Genomic DNA, 12,419 nt, shown 5'->3' on the forward strand with positions numbered 1-12,419 from the left:
GTGAAGAGGGTCCCCGGAGGCGCAGCAGAACACCAGCACCAATAACGCTCAACAGACATTGCTGCGTATGGCGGCCATATGCGGAGGCTATGTGAAAGCAGGCACATGCGTATGGCGGCCGTTGGCTCTTGGGCCAAACGATGATTCTGGATTATACAGGTGGCATTAGTAACTTCCCTGTGTGTTGCGCCGCGGCTGGGTGTCATTTAAATAAGCTTCACTTGCTACCTTCAGGCAAACAACGTGTAGGAGAGTAGGATCTGCCTCTTATGTTGCCCCCACTTTTTTTCTGATGTTTACACTGGTTTCTGGCTATAGTCTGGCTGGGACCCTGCTAATCAGGGACCCAGCCTCTCAGTTCTCTCTAAACAACTTGGAGTGCATATTAGGTGCACTAGTGATTGGATACTGTGGTACCTTATGAGCCCCTAGTATATGGTACCTTAGGTACCAATGGCATTGGTACTTCACAGGCCTACCACTGGCTGAAGCATGTATTATGCCACCCCTGGGAAGCAGACTACATCTGACACCACAGGCCTGCTACTGCAGCCTGGGTGAGGTAGTGTTAGCACTCCTCACTGAGATATAGGTTCACTATTTCTCTCCCTGCACACACATTTAAGCCTATCAGTCACCCCTAAGGCAGGCACTATCAATCCTGAGGGCAGGGTGCTTGGTTTCCATGTGAGGGGGTGCCTCTGCCTGAGCAGGGACCCTCTGCAGCTCTCAGAGTCCATTCTCTGGGGCTGTTTGTGAATGCGGTCAAACCATATACTCTTAAGTGCATTATAACCTCGAGGTAAATGCTAACTCTGGGATGGCTGCATCTAAACATGTCGTGTTTGGTGTCAAACGCTTTGGAATCATACCCCCACACCAGTAACTGGTGTGGGAGTATGGTCCCACCCTTCTAGAGGGATAGACATGTACCTACTGTGGAAACATGATAAAATGGATGGCACCAGTCACAGACACTGGGCTGCCCTCCTGCTGATGACCGAAAATCGCAGTGGAGGAGGCCCAACAATAGGCATCCTGTCACAGGGAGGTGTAACCACCTCCCAGACAGGGTTTAGTGTATTGGGGCTTGGTGTGTGCACTCCTAGAGTGCTTTGAAGTTCTGCACTGGGGGAGCAGTAGGCTCCTCTGTGCATATACGAGTTCAAACCAGCTCAGGGACTACCTGCTCCTGCTCTGGCGTGAAACTGGACAAAGGGAAGTGGGTGTAGCCACCCACTCCCCTGACCCTCCCATAGGTGGGGTAATAGAGCTAGTCCCTCCCTCCCTTTCAGTATAAGTTAGGGAACCCTTGCCATTGCAAACTAGATATCCCTGGATGACGCTCTGAAGAAGAATCCTGGACCTTGGATGTTCTACTACCTCTTGAAGACGGAAGAATCTCCCTTGGAGTCAAGGAGTGACTCCCCTGCTTGGCAGGCACCCAATCTTGCAATCAATGGTTGCAAACTTTCCCGCTCCCGCCGGAGTTTGAAGTCCCTGCATCCCAGGAAGAGGATTTCCTGACTTCTCCAAGGTCATCGTGAGTCCCCAGCGATGCTGAGACAAGTGGACCCCACGAGTGATGAGGACCCGCAATCCCTGGGTACCGTGCACTATTTTCATGTGCAACCCCTTCACGACATTCTCCAAACTTGTGCTTTGGACCAAGTGTGGCACAAGCCTCCAGCAGGATTTTCAGAGGCCTCCCCTGTTCCGAGTGACCATGGGCCCCTGTTGAGTGAATCCTCCTGAGGCATCTTTGCGATCCCTTGCCAGTTGGCTTGTGGGTCCCCAGAATACTTTTCTACAAATCAAAAGCTGATTGCTCCAGGCCTGCCCTGACTTACCCTCACTGGGTGAGTCCCTCAGACCTTGCTGGTCTGCACCGCTGACTTTTTACACTTTCCACAAGACTTGCTGTTGCCAAGGCTTGTTGGCTCCAAGCTGGTCACCAACACCGCAGTAAGCTGCAGACTTTGTGGTACACACCGAATCCAGCTCCTGGTTGTCATCTACACCTCGTGGACCTCGTGGCTGAAGAGTCAAGACACCCGTGGATCACCTAAAATCACCCGACGACTGTTGGCATCCATCTTCCTTGTGACTTTGAACACTGTCCCCTCTGCTCTCAGGTCTTCCTTCTTCTGAATCCAGCCTTGGATTCCACCGGACACTTCTCCTGTCTTCACAAGCAGCAAGACTTCTTTGGCTCCCATTGAAAACGACGCCGCGACCCGACACCAAAAGACACCTACACCCCGGCTTCCCTGGGTGAGGTAACTCCAGCACTACGGTGCTCCTGTGGGTGTTGGCTCTAGAAATACTTACCCTGTAAGGGAATTGCTTGTAGACTTCCCCGAAGTATCCTAAAACTCTAAATTTCCAATTGCGACTTGCTCCATTGAAGTCAATTGGAATCCGCGGTTGTGTTCTCACACTGCATGCGTCTCCCGTGGGTCCTTTACTTACCTGCCTTGGGTGGATTAGTGAGGCCCCAGCACTTCTGGAGGCACTAGGCCTTGTCCCCTTGCCAGTCGTTATCTCTAAGTCTCTTTTTTAGTATATGGTCTGGTACGCCCCTAGGGCCCCACCCATATTTGTGCTTAACTTGTTGTGAAAGGTTGATTTGTGCATATGTCTTTGACTTCTAATCTCATAAAGAGATTAGCAGAGAGTTGTTAGTAATAAATACATGTATATGTTATATATATACCTGTGCGGTGTCCTTTCATTTAGTGATTCAAGAGATTATAAGGTAAAACAACCTGCTTTACATTCCTCTAAAGACTTAGCCTGAAGGCTGCTCTCCACAGCTACCACTAGGATAGCTTTCTTTAAAAGGTTGTCTTAAACCTACTACCATAAGAGTCGAATTGTACTGGTGCAAGGTGTCCACTGAAACTAGTGAACAGCATATACCAGGCCAACTTCTCACACAACGCATCATTTTTTAATTGCTCAGATGCATTCTCTCAACATGATTACAAGCTTTTTCCCACAACATGTGCGGCGCCCCTGGCTACTCCTAACGGCGCACTGGGGTGCCACGGCGCACAGTTTGGGAACCACTGGTCTACATGGTTGCAAAGTTGGACGTGAACACATTTCTCGAGGAGCTGCACCACAGTTGGAATTATGGTGATTGGGCAGAAGTTGTTGCGGTCCTCTTCACAGGTAGAGAGTCACTGAAGTGGTTTGAGGGTTTCAGTGCTGTAAGAATATTGTGGATGGAGACTTCATCAAAGTGTTTGAATTTCTTACAAGAAGTGTTATTTTTGGAGAGGGGTCCATGGGCATGGAGGGGCTCAAGGGTTAGGGGTGGGGGTGTGATCTGAGGAATGACTGAGAGGTTATAAATGTGTAATGCTTTTTCTTGCTAGACAGGCCACCAGTGCAGTGCCTGTGGAGGGGACGTGTCTGCAGTGGTCCGTAAACGGATGTTGCTGAAAGGTTTGTTTGGACTTCGAAGCTATGTTTGGACAGATGAATTGATTGGAAGTGATGACTAGTTTTCTGTGTTGATATAATGGATGAGAGAATGTACAGCTTAAATGGTGCATATCAGAGACAAGGATGAAGTTTAAGATTACTAGAAGAACAATGCAATGCTGAATGGACAAAGTAATTATTAACTTTTGTGGATGCCATAGTCTGTGATGAACATTGCAAAGCTATATCCCTGCCGGTCATCCTTACACTGACTGAATTGCAGTACATTACTTTTTACACAATCTACTTCCTCAAAAGGATATAGGTTATAGCGGAGGGGGTTAAAGGTTAAATTGACCTGAGGTGATAACAAAATTAACATGCATATAGGAACACAAGGATTTTTGATTGGCAATCCCTGTTGACAGCTTGCGAGTGTGAGAAGTTGGCCTGGTATATGCTGTCCACTAGTTATAGTGGGCACCTTGCACCAGTCCAAACAACCCCTTATTGATGATAGGTTAAAGACAATCTTTATTGAAAGCTATCCTAGTGGTAGCTATGGAGAGCAGCCTTCAGGCTAAGTCTTGAAGGAATGTAAAGCAGCTTGTTTTACCAGTCTATAATCTCTTGAGTGGCTAAATGAAAGGAGACCACACCAGGTACATATATAAAATATATGTATTTATTCCTAAACACACCCTACTAGTCTCTTTATGAGGCTAGAGGTAAAAGCACATAAGTTACTCTTCAAAATGTTACAGTAAAGTAGCACAATACACGTTAGGCCCTAGGGACGGACCAAACCATATACTAAAATAGTGGTATAAGAACCACGACTTAACTAGACACAAGGCATAGAGTCTGTAGAATCGCTGGGACCCCAAGGAACCACCCAAGGTAGTGACACAGGGGACCCACGGGGGCCGTGTGCAGTGTGAGGCCACAGCCATGAGCTCCCATTAGCTTCTATGGGGAAAGTCGCGGTTAGCTCTTTAGAGTTAAAGGGCACGTAGGAATGGACTAGCACCAAACCCTCTTGGACTTAGACAGTTCTAGGGTCAACACCCAGGGGAGCACCGGAGTACTCAAGTTACCTCCCCCAGGGAAGCCGGGTGCATAGGTGTCAAATGGTGTCAGGTCGCGTTGTCATTTTCAATGGCCGCTGGCAAAGAAAGGCTGCTGCCGGGAAGATGCGAAGTGTCTGAAGAGATCCAAGCCTGGATCAGAGATGTGAAGAACCTGAAAGCAGAGGGGACAGAGTCTGGGTCACTTGCCAGTGACAAGGGCCACGATAGACGAATGCCCACCGTTGTCGGGTGTTTCAGGTGAAGAAGGTGAAGCTTGACTCTTCAGCCACGAGGATCAGCAGGCATCGAGGACAACCAGGAGCTGGATTTGAGCTGTCCCATAAAGGATGTCGAGTGCTGCAGTGTCGGTGCCCAGATTGGGCACAACAAGCCTTGGCAACAGCAACCCACACAGAAAGGAGAAAGATGTTTCGGTGCAGACCAGCAAGGAGGAGTGAGGGCATGTCTGGAGCAACCAGGGAAGCCCAAAGAAAGTCAGAGTTACCATCACAGGGACCCACCAGTCATTGGACCAGGGATCGCGAGGGGACCTTGAGCAGGAATGCCAAGAGCGGGCTCACGGAACACTTGTGGAGTGTAGGTGCACAATCTTTGATGCAAAAGGTGCTCGGGGTCTGGGCTACAAGTCACCCAATGCACAGCCTCGAGAGTCATCGGGAAGCTGATGCACTTACAAATGTGCACGGTGTCCAGGAGTTCTGGTTCCACGGTACCCATGAGGGTTACGGGTCTTAGCTTTGCTGGGGACTCGGTTCGGCCTCTGGGATGTCTGGAAATCCACCTCTGGTGTTGCAAAGTCTTCAGCGTCCAGCGGGAGCTTCGGAGATGCAGACCGGACAGATGCGTCTTTGGTGCCTCTCAAGCAGAGTAGTAACTCCTTTACTCCACGGGAGATTCTTCAGTCATCTGGTGTTGAACAGATCGTCGAAGTTCCAGAATTCAGTTTCAGATTTTCGTCCAGGGATATCTAAAGTTCTGGTTACAGAGGTTCCTTCTTTATACCCAAGGAAGGGGTTGGACTAACTCAGGGGGCCCACCTATGAGAGGGTTTGGAAAGAGTAGTGGCTACACCCATTTCCTTTGTCCAGTTTCGCACCAGAGCAGGGGCTGGTATCCCTTTCAACCAGTTTGAGCTAGACTATGCACAGGGACACCAAATGTGCCCCAGTGCAGGACTTCAAAGCACTCCTGGAGTGCTCCCACCCAGCCCTAATCTAAGGCCTGTCTGGGAGGTTGTAACACCTCCCTGTGACAGGAAACCTACTGTCCAGGCCTCCCCTGTCGGAGTTTCGGTCAGCTGCAGGAGGCCAGACTCGTGTCTGTGGATGCAGCATCCATTTTGTGATGCCAGGGCTCTTTTCAGCTGGTGCCAGGTATACAGGTGCTGTCCTTTGTCTCCTTCTAGAAGGGTGGGATCATACTCACACACCAGTTACTTGCATGGGAGTATTATTCCAAGGTGTTTGACACCAAACACAGCATGTTTCTGTGCAGCCAGTCCAAAGTTAGAATTTACAGTTGGGTTATAATGCACTTAAGAGTGTATGGTCAGGCTGCATCACAGACAACCCCGGAGAAAAGATTCCGAAGGCTGCAGAGGGGCTCTGCTCATGAGGCACCCTCTCACACAAAACCAAGCACCCTGCCTTCAGGATTGATGAGGGCTGCCATAGGGGTGACTGATAGATGTATATGTGCAGTGATAGGTGAGATATAGTGAACCTATATCTCAGTAAGGGTGCATGCACCATCTTACCCAGGCTGCAGTAGCAGACCTGTGGTGTCATTTTGGAGGGCTTCCCAGGGATGGCATAATACATGCTTCAGCCCCTGGTAGGCCTCTGGGGTACCTATGCCCTAGGTACATAGTATACCATATACTAGGGCCTTATAAGGGCACCTCAGAATCCAATCTGTGGTGTACCTAAGGTACTAGGAATCAATTTAGAGAGGATGCAGCTATGCTGGGGTCCTGAATGTCAGGGCCCCAGCCAGACTAAAGTCAAAAAACAGTGTTAGAGCAGCAAAAAGTGGGGGTATGGTATGTTTATGGTAACCATAAGAAGCAGATCCTACTCTCCTACAGCGAGGCCAGCTATTAAAATAAAATCTAAATACCTTGACCCAAGATCCAACAGGCTTCCCAAACCTTGCAGAGAATGAGACAAAGGCCCGATCACTTTGAACAGTTTGTGGAGGACTGATCTCCTATGAAAAAAATATACAAATAGAAAAGGTCAGACCAGAGATGCTGAAAGAAAGTCCAAGTTGTCTGATCATATCAGTCACTATTGGAGCTAACTAGACCGTTCATTAGTTAATGAGTCGAATTCTTGAAGCCCAAAGCCATCTACGCACTTTACTAGGAAAACCTTCAAAAGCAAGAAATATTGGAGTTTTATCAAACTGGAGTTTTGCTGTGTTTATCGATTCTGCCATTATTCCTTTTAGACATTTAGACTTTTTAGACATTTGCCATACATTTTATGAGAGTGGGTAAGGGTGGCTGTGACTCTAATCACATCAGATGTAATGGCTTTGGGGGCCATAAATATATTTATATACTGCTACTGTGCCAACCACTATATAATTTTAAGCAAGGTTTTGACAGAGAGTGACAAAACATTTTTTACAATTTGTCTTTTTTCTCTCTAGCTACTAGTGATCAACATCATCCAACTCGCCAAGATGTACCAGCCTGGCTGTGGCAGCAGAAGCTGGAGGTGATATGGGCCAAGTACCAGCAGCTGGTGGCCCAGAAGCAGGAGGAGGCAGAGGCCCAGGGCCCCAGCCGTGCACCCAGCATCTCCAGCATCCAGATCCCAACACTGGCGCCACAGTCTGCATGCAGCTGCCGGCCATCCAACCATCCACACTGCTGCCCCCTTACAGTCTCAGACCGCACCTTACTGGGCTGCGTCCTGGCAAGGCTGTCGCACATGGAGGCCCAGCAGAGAAGAATGGACCAGCACCTAGACGAGATCATGCGCTGTGTTTAGTTCCCTCTGCCCCTTTTTTTACTTTTAGTTTGCTGGCTGGGACTTGTTTGTGGGTGAGAAGGGTGGGGTTGCAGGATTTAGGATCAGGGTTTCTAAACTTTTTTTTACAGCCAATGGTTGGGGACAGGGATATTTCATTTGTTTGGGGAGAGGGCTCGGCCAGTTGTTGTTGGAGGTGGGTGGAATTGGTGGGTTTTTGTTTTTTCTAGAAAACGAAATATTTACATTTCTTTGTTTATGTCTCTAATGTCTCATCAAGGTCTTTGGGGTATTTTACTTTTTAAAGCTGCCTTTTAAAGCAACGTATTTTTTAAATTTGCTGATTGTGTAAAACTAACAACAATTAGGTATGTTCCATGCCTGTGTGGCACGTTTGGCCTACAATTCTCCTAGTCTTTGCAGTCCAGACTGCAAATATATTGACCACTAATGGGAGTGTAGGTGTTTGCAAAGGCCTTTTCTAGCTACAACAACTTAGTAGAACAACGAAATACAGTTCTCCCACCGAATAGAAGTAGAAGCGACTGCTGCAAGGTTTCCCAAGGTGCCCTGGTCATAGTAGTAGCAGCCTAGCGCACTAACAACAGTGCAGGAATCAGATGTGAGGTTCCCCTCTCACCTAGGTGAAAACCAGCTGTAGGATTTTAATCAGAAGGATTATTCATAAAAAGCAACTTTTTGGAAATTTCTTGTGGTATGCTTTATTAGTAGGCTTTACAAAGCCTTGAGAGTTGAGACCTAACTAGTCTAGAGCACAACAAAAAATACCTGATGCAGAATAACAACTAAATTAGTCAGAGCAATAATTGGTGAGCTAGTATTTCAAGGAAACAAAAGTGACTCTTAATTTTGCATTGTGATTCATCAGGAAGAGGACTTCTGGAAGGCATGGTTATTGTTGGTTAAGCATTTAACACAACACAATGCATGAATGCTGATACTGATGAATAATGTTCCTCTGTAAGTAAAATATTGACCACTTTTATACGTGGGTGGGTAACTGGTGCCAGTGTGGACTATAGTTTCCGTAATAGGAGTAAAATTCTAAGATCCTGCACTCAGTTGGTATTGCTCTCACCACATCCACCACTCCAAGTGTGTGATCCATTGATGGTATAAATTAAGCCCCACCTCAAAAAATCAAACAGCCTGGAGAAGAGGGTTAGGGGTTTTTGATGAATGGATGGAAAGGGGGATTTGGATAAATGTTTGACAAACACTACACAAGGACAACATTCATCTGAGCAAGGAGCAGCCAACCATCATAAATCTGTTACAGGAGGAAAAGGAAACGAAGTACCGAGTACAGGTAACTTAAATGCAAATGAAACCAAATTGTCTGTCCTTCACCAGAGAGACCCAAGTTACATAACATTATACATCTAATGTCTTGCGTTACCTAGGTTTTAAAGATAGCAAATATATTACAGATTATGTATGAGTCAAGTGAACAACACACACAGGTCTAATGACTATTTACAGAAAAAATATACTGTATTGCCAAATTGGGAGTTGCATCTACATTCCTGATGGACTATCCGTCAACTAGGATTCCTGGCACGGATGCAGTCCGGTAAGGTAAGTATGAGTGATATGTTGCTGTTCCAGTTTGGCACAGTCTAAGAAAAGGGCCTGTGGATTGAAAAACAAAAATGATATTGTAAAATCAAGGAGAAAGAAAGAAGACTCAGAGACAGAACAAGAGAGAAGAAAAGAATAGTCCCTTTTGCACGCATTCAGTTTTATGATTGGTGTTTGAACAATTAGGTGAAGGCAATTTTACAACAACCAAAAATCAGACAAAAGTGTAACTATCGGTATAGGGCTGATCAAACTCGCAACAGTCATGATCATCAATTTATCATCATTCATGAATCATAGGAATAATATGTAGCCTAACAGCACGTGCATGAATAATGTGATGATCATTCATGACTAAATGTCTGTCTCCAGTTACCTAAGACAAAAAACAGACCCCACCCAACTACCATTCAGCTTTACTTTGAGCCAGACAGCACTGACTCAGCATACACACCCAGCAACATTGCAGTTTCATAATCAAGTAAATTAATAAATGCACTGCTGTCACCACTCACCACCACTCTACAGAGATGGATAGGCCACTTTAAAGTCATCACCAAATCAGTTGGTTTCAGTGGAGTTAGAAAATGTCCTTCTTCTGGTGGCAGTTCTCAAAGTAGTCACTCTCACACCTTGAGTCCTTCCATCATCCTTCTGACACCAAATAAGATGTCCAACTCCATACTGGCTGTCTCACGAGTCTGACTCAAATGCACTTTATCGATCTGTTTGCCTTTAACCCACACAACAACTATTGGTAACAATTGATATTGCATGATTGTATACCAGCATTCCTCAAAGATCAGCATTGGAAGGTATGTAAACTGTCCTGAATGGTAGACCACAACCCACCCAGGTCCCTACGGGATTCATCATAGAGTTGTTGGAAATAGCCATGATGAAAAACTACTTCTTCTTCCTATGGAACTTTTACTTGCAAACCAAGGGAATAGTCATGGGGGCCAGTTTTGCGCCGAATCTGGTGATACTCTATATGGACCATTTTGAAACCAACTTTATCTTCAATGATGACAACCCGTATCACTGGAACATATCCCTCTATAAGCGATACATTGCTGATATTCTTCTCATATGGACAGGCAGTGCAGCTGACCTGCAATCTTTCCACTTTTGGCTTGATGACAGATCACACAACATTAAGTTTACCATTCAATTTAACTGCAATAGCATTGATTACTTTGATATGTTAATGAAAACAGATTAAGGTCAATTGTACACAGCACTGTTCAGAAAAGGCACTGAAAGGAATACCCTGCTCCGATACACCAGCCACCATCCCAGGGGCCTGAGGGATAAATTGCCATATGGCCAATTTCTAAGAATAAACAGGAATTGTTCCCGCAAAGAAGACTACTTCAGGGAATCAACTGATATACAACACAGACTTGCACGAGAGGTTACCCCATAACTCTCCTTAAAAGGGCGTGGAAGAGGGCAAGGTTCAACCCCAGAGAATCTCTTTGGAACCCAAAAGTCGTGCCACAGACACCATGAGCAAGATGATTTGTATCACAACGTACTGCACACGTAGTAACAACATTAGAGATATCATCAATAGACATTGGAAACTGATGTCTGATGAAATCGACATGAAAGATCAACCAATGCACTCATTTAAGAAAGGCAAAAGCATTAGGGATCATGTAGTCAGTTCACTTTTAGGGAGACCCCTAGAACGTTCGATTAATTCATTATGAAACTTACCTAAAGTCTCTGGACACTACAGATGCGGCTATTGCAAAGCATGCAAACTCACTTCAGACACAAAGGCTTACACCCAGAAAGAGCATGCGTTTGAATTGAAGGATCACACTAACTGTAACAGTGAAGATGTTATATATGTCATCATATGCTCATGTGACTTAACACACATTGGGCAGATCCACCAGAAGGTAAAAACACAAATTTTACAACATTGCAGTCAAGTAAGATGCAATGTACAAGATGCTCTTTTAGTGGAACACTTTCACACACACGCTGATAGCCTAAAATGGTTAGTTCTGGAAAAGGTAGTACTTGACCCTAGAGGGGGGAGCACCACAGAACTTTTAAATCTACGAGAGGGCAAATAGATGCACATCTTGGACACTCTGAAATAAGGTTTAATAAACACGAAAAGATATCAAGACAAATGTCTCTCCTCAACACAGGTTTAAACCGCCTTAACCCTGATTTGTTCACCTTTGAGGTATGCAACAATTCACCTTGATGAAGTATCAATTCTGTGTCATTCCATGTCTGACATAATTACATCTGCGGGTTTTCTGAAATGTCTGTTTAACACCTATTCATGTATGTCTGCAATAACACCTATCCAAATTGAATAGGCCCACATTGCAGTAAAATGCAGACCAGTTGTCAGGGTAAACCATCTTCAAGCTGGGTCACTCTGTTTCCATTTAAACAACTGCCCATTGTTTTTATAAATTGACTAATATTGTTATATTCATCAAAATGTTTTAATAGTTACTGACTCACACAAGTGTTTAATAACAGCTTGCTTTATCGTTTATTTTTTATTGTTATTGGTGACATCGTGCAACTGTTTTGACAGCTATACTTACATTAGTGTTTAATAACCGCTTGCTTTATTGCTCTTCTGAATTGTGATATCAATCATGTATGCCGTCATCTACACAAGGTGCCTCGTCCTTTGAACCAAATTGACAGACACAGTCCTTGTTAAACATCCAGACTTCCATTCATTGTTACATGAGCCCTATGGGCCCACGAGCTTAGAACTGAAACGGTAACGTGCCCCCATAGCATCTCCCGATTGCGCTCCTGACGTGAGCAGAGCCGCGTGCACGTTAACCTGTGCCAACATTGCTTAACAATAGAGCTTCCACTTAAAGCTGTGAGTCATCTGCTGGATAAAGTAAGAGTAAGTAATGCCGAGCCTCGCTTGTCCTTTGCTTAAATTCTTTTTAGTAAGGTTAGCATATCGCTCACATGAGGTTGCCAGTTTACGTTTAATTTTAGCATGCCCATGTACCTTGTTTTGCAGAATAAATTGCCTGATTCAATCAACCATCGTTTTTTTTTTTTTTTAAAGCACCAAGGATAACATTGTAGCTATTTTGCACTGAGATGCTTGACAAAAGGTAATTTGCACAGCCGTCTCTTTTATTATATTTGATTAGTGATACAGATTCTGGACACCTGATTTTTCTCTATAAACCTTCATTATTTCCTTTGGCCACAGACATCTATTGCCTCACAAGTTGGGCTTATACTCGCAACGATTACCCAAGAAAATTACTCCTTCAGTTGAACTCATGGGGGAGTACCCCAG

The sequence above is a fragment of the Triturus cristatus genome, chromosome 6 (genome assembly GCF_964204655.1).
Source record: "Triturus cristatus chromosome 6, aTriCri1.1, whole genome shotgun sequence".
NCBI classification, from domain to species: Eukaryota; Metazoa; Chordata; class Amphibia; order Caudata; family Salamandridae; genus Triturus; species Triturus cristatus.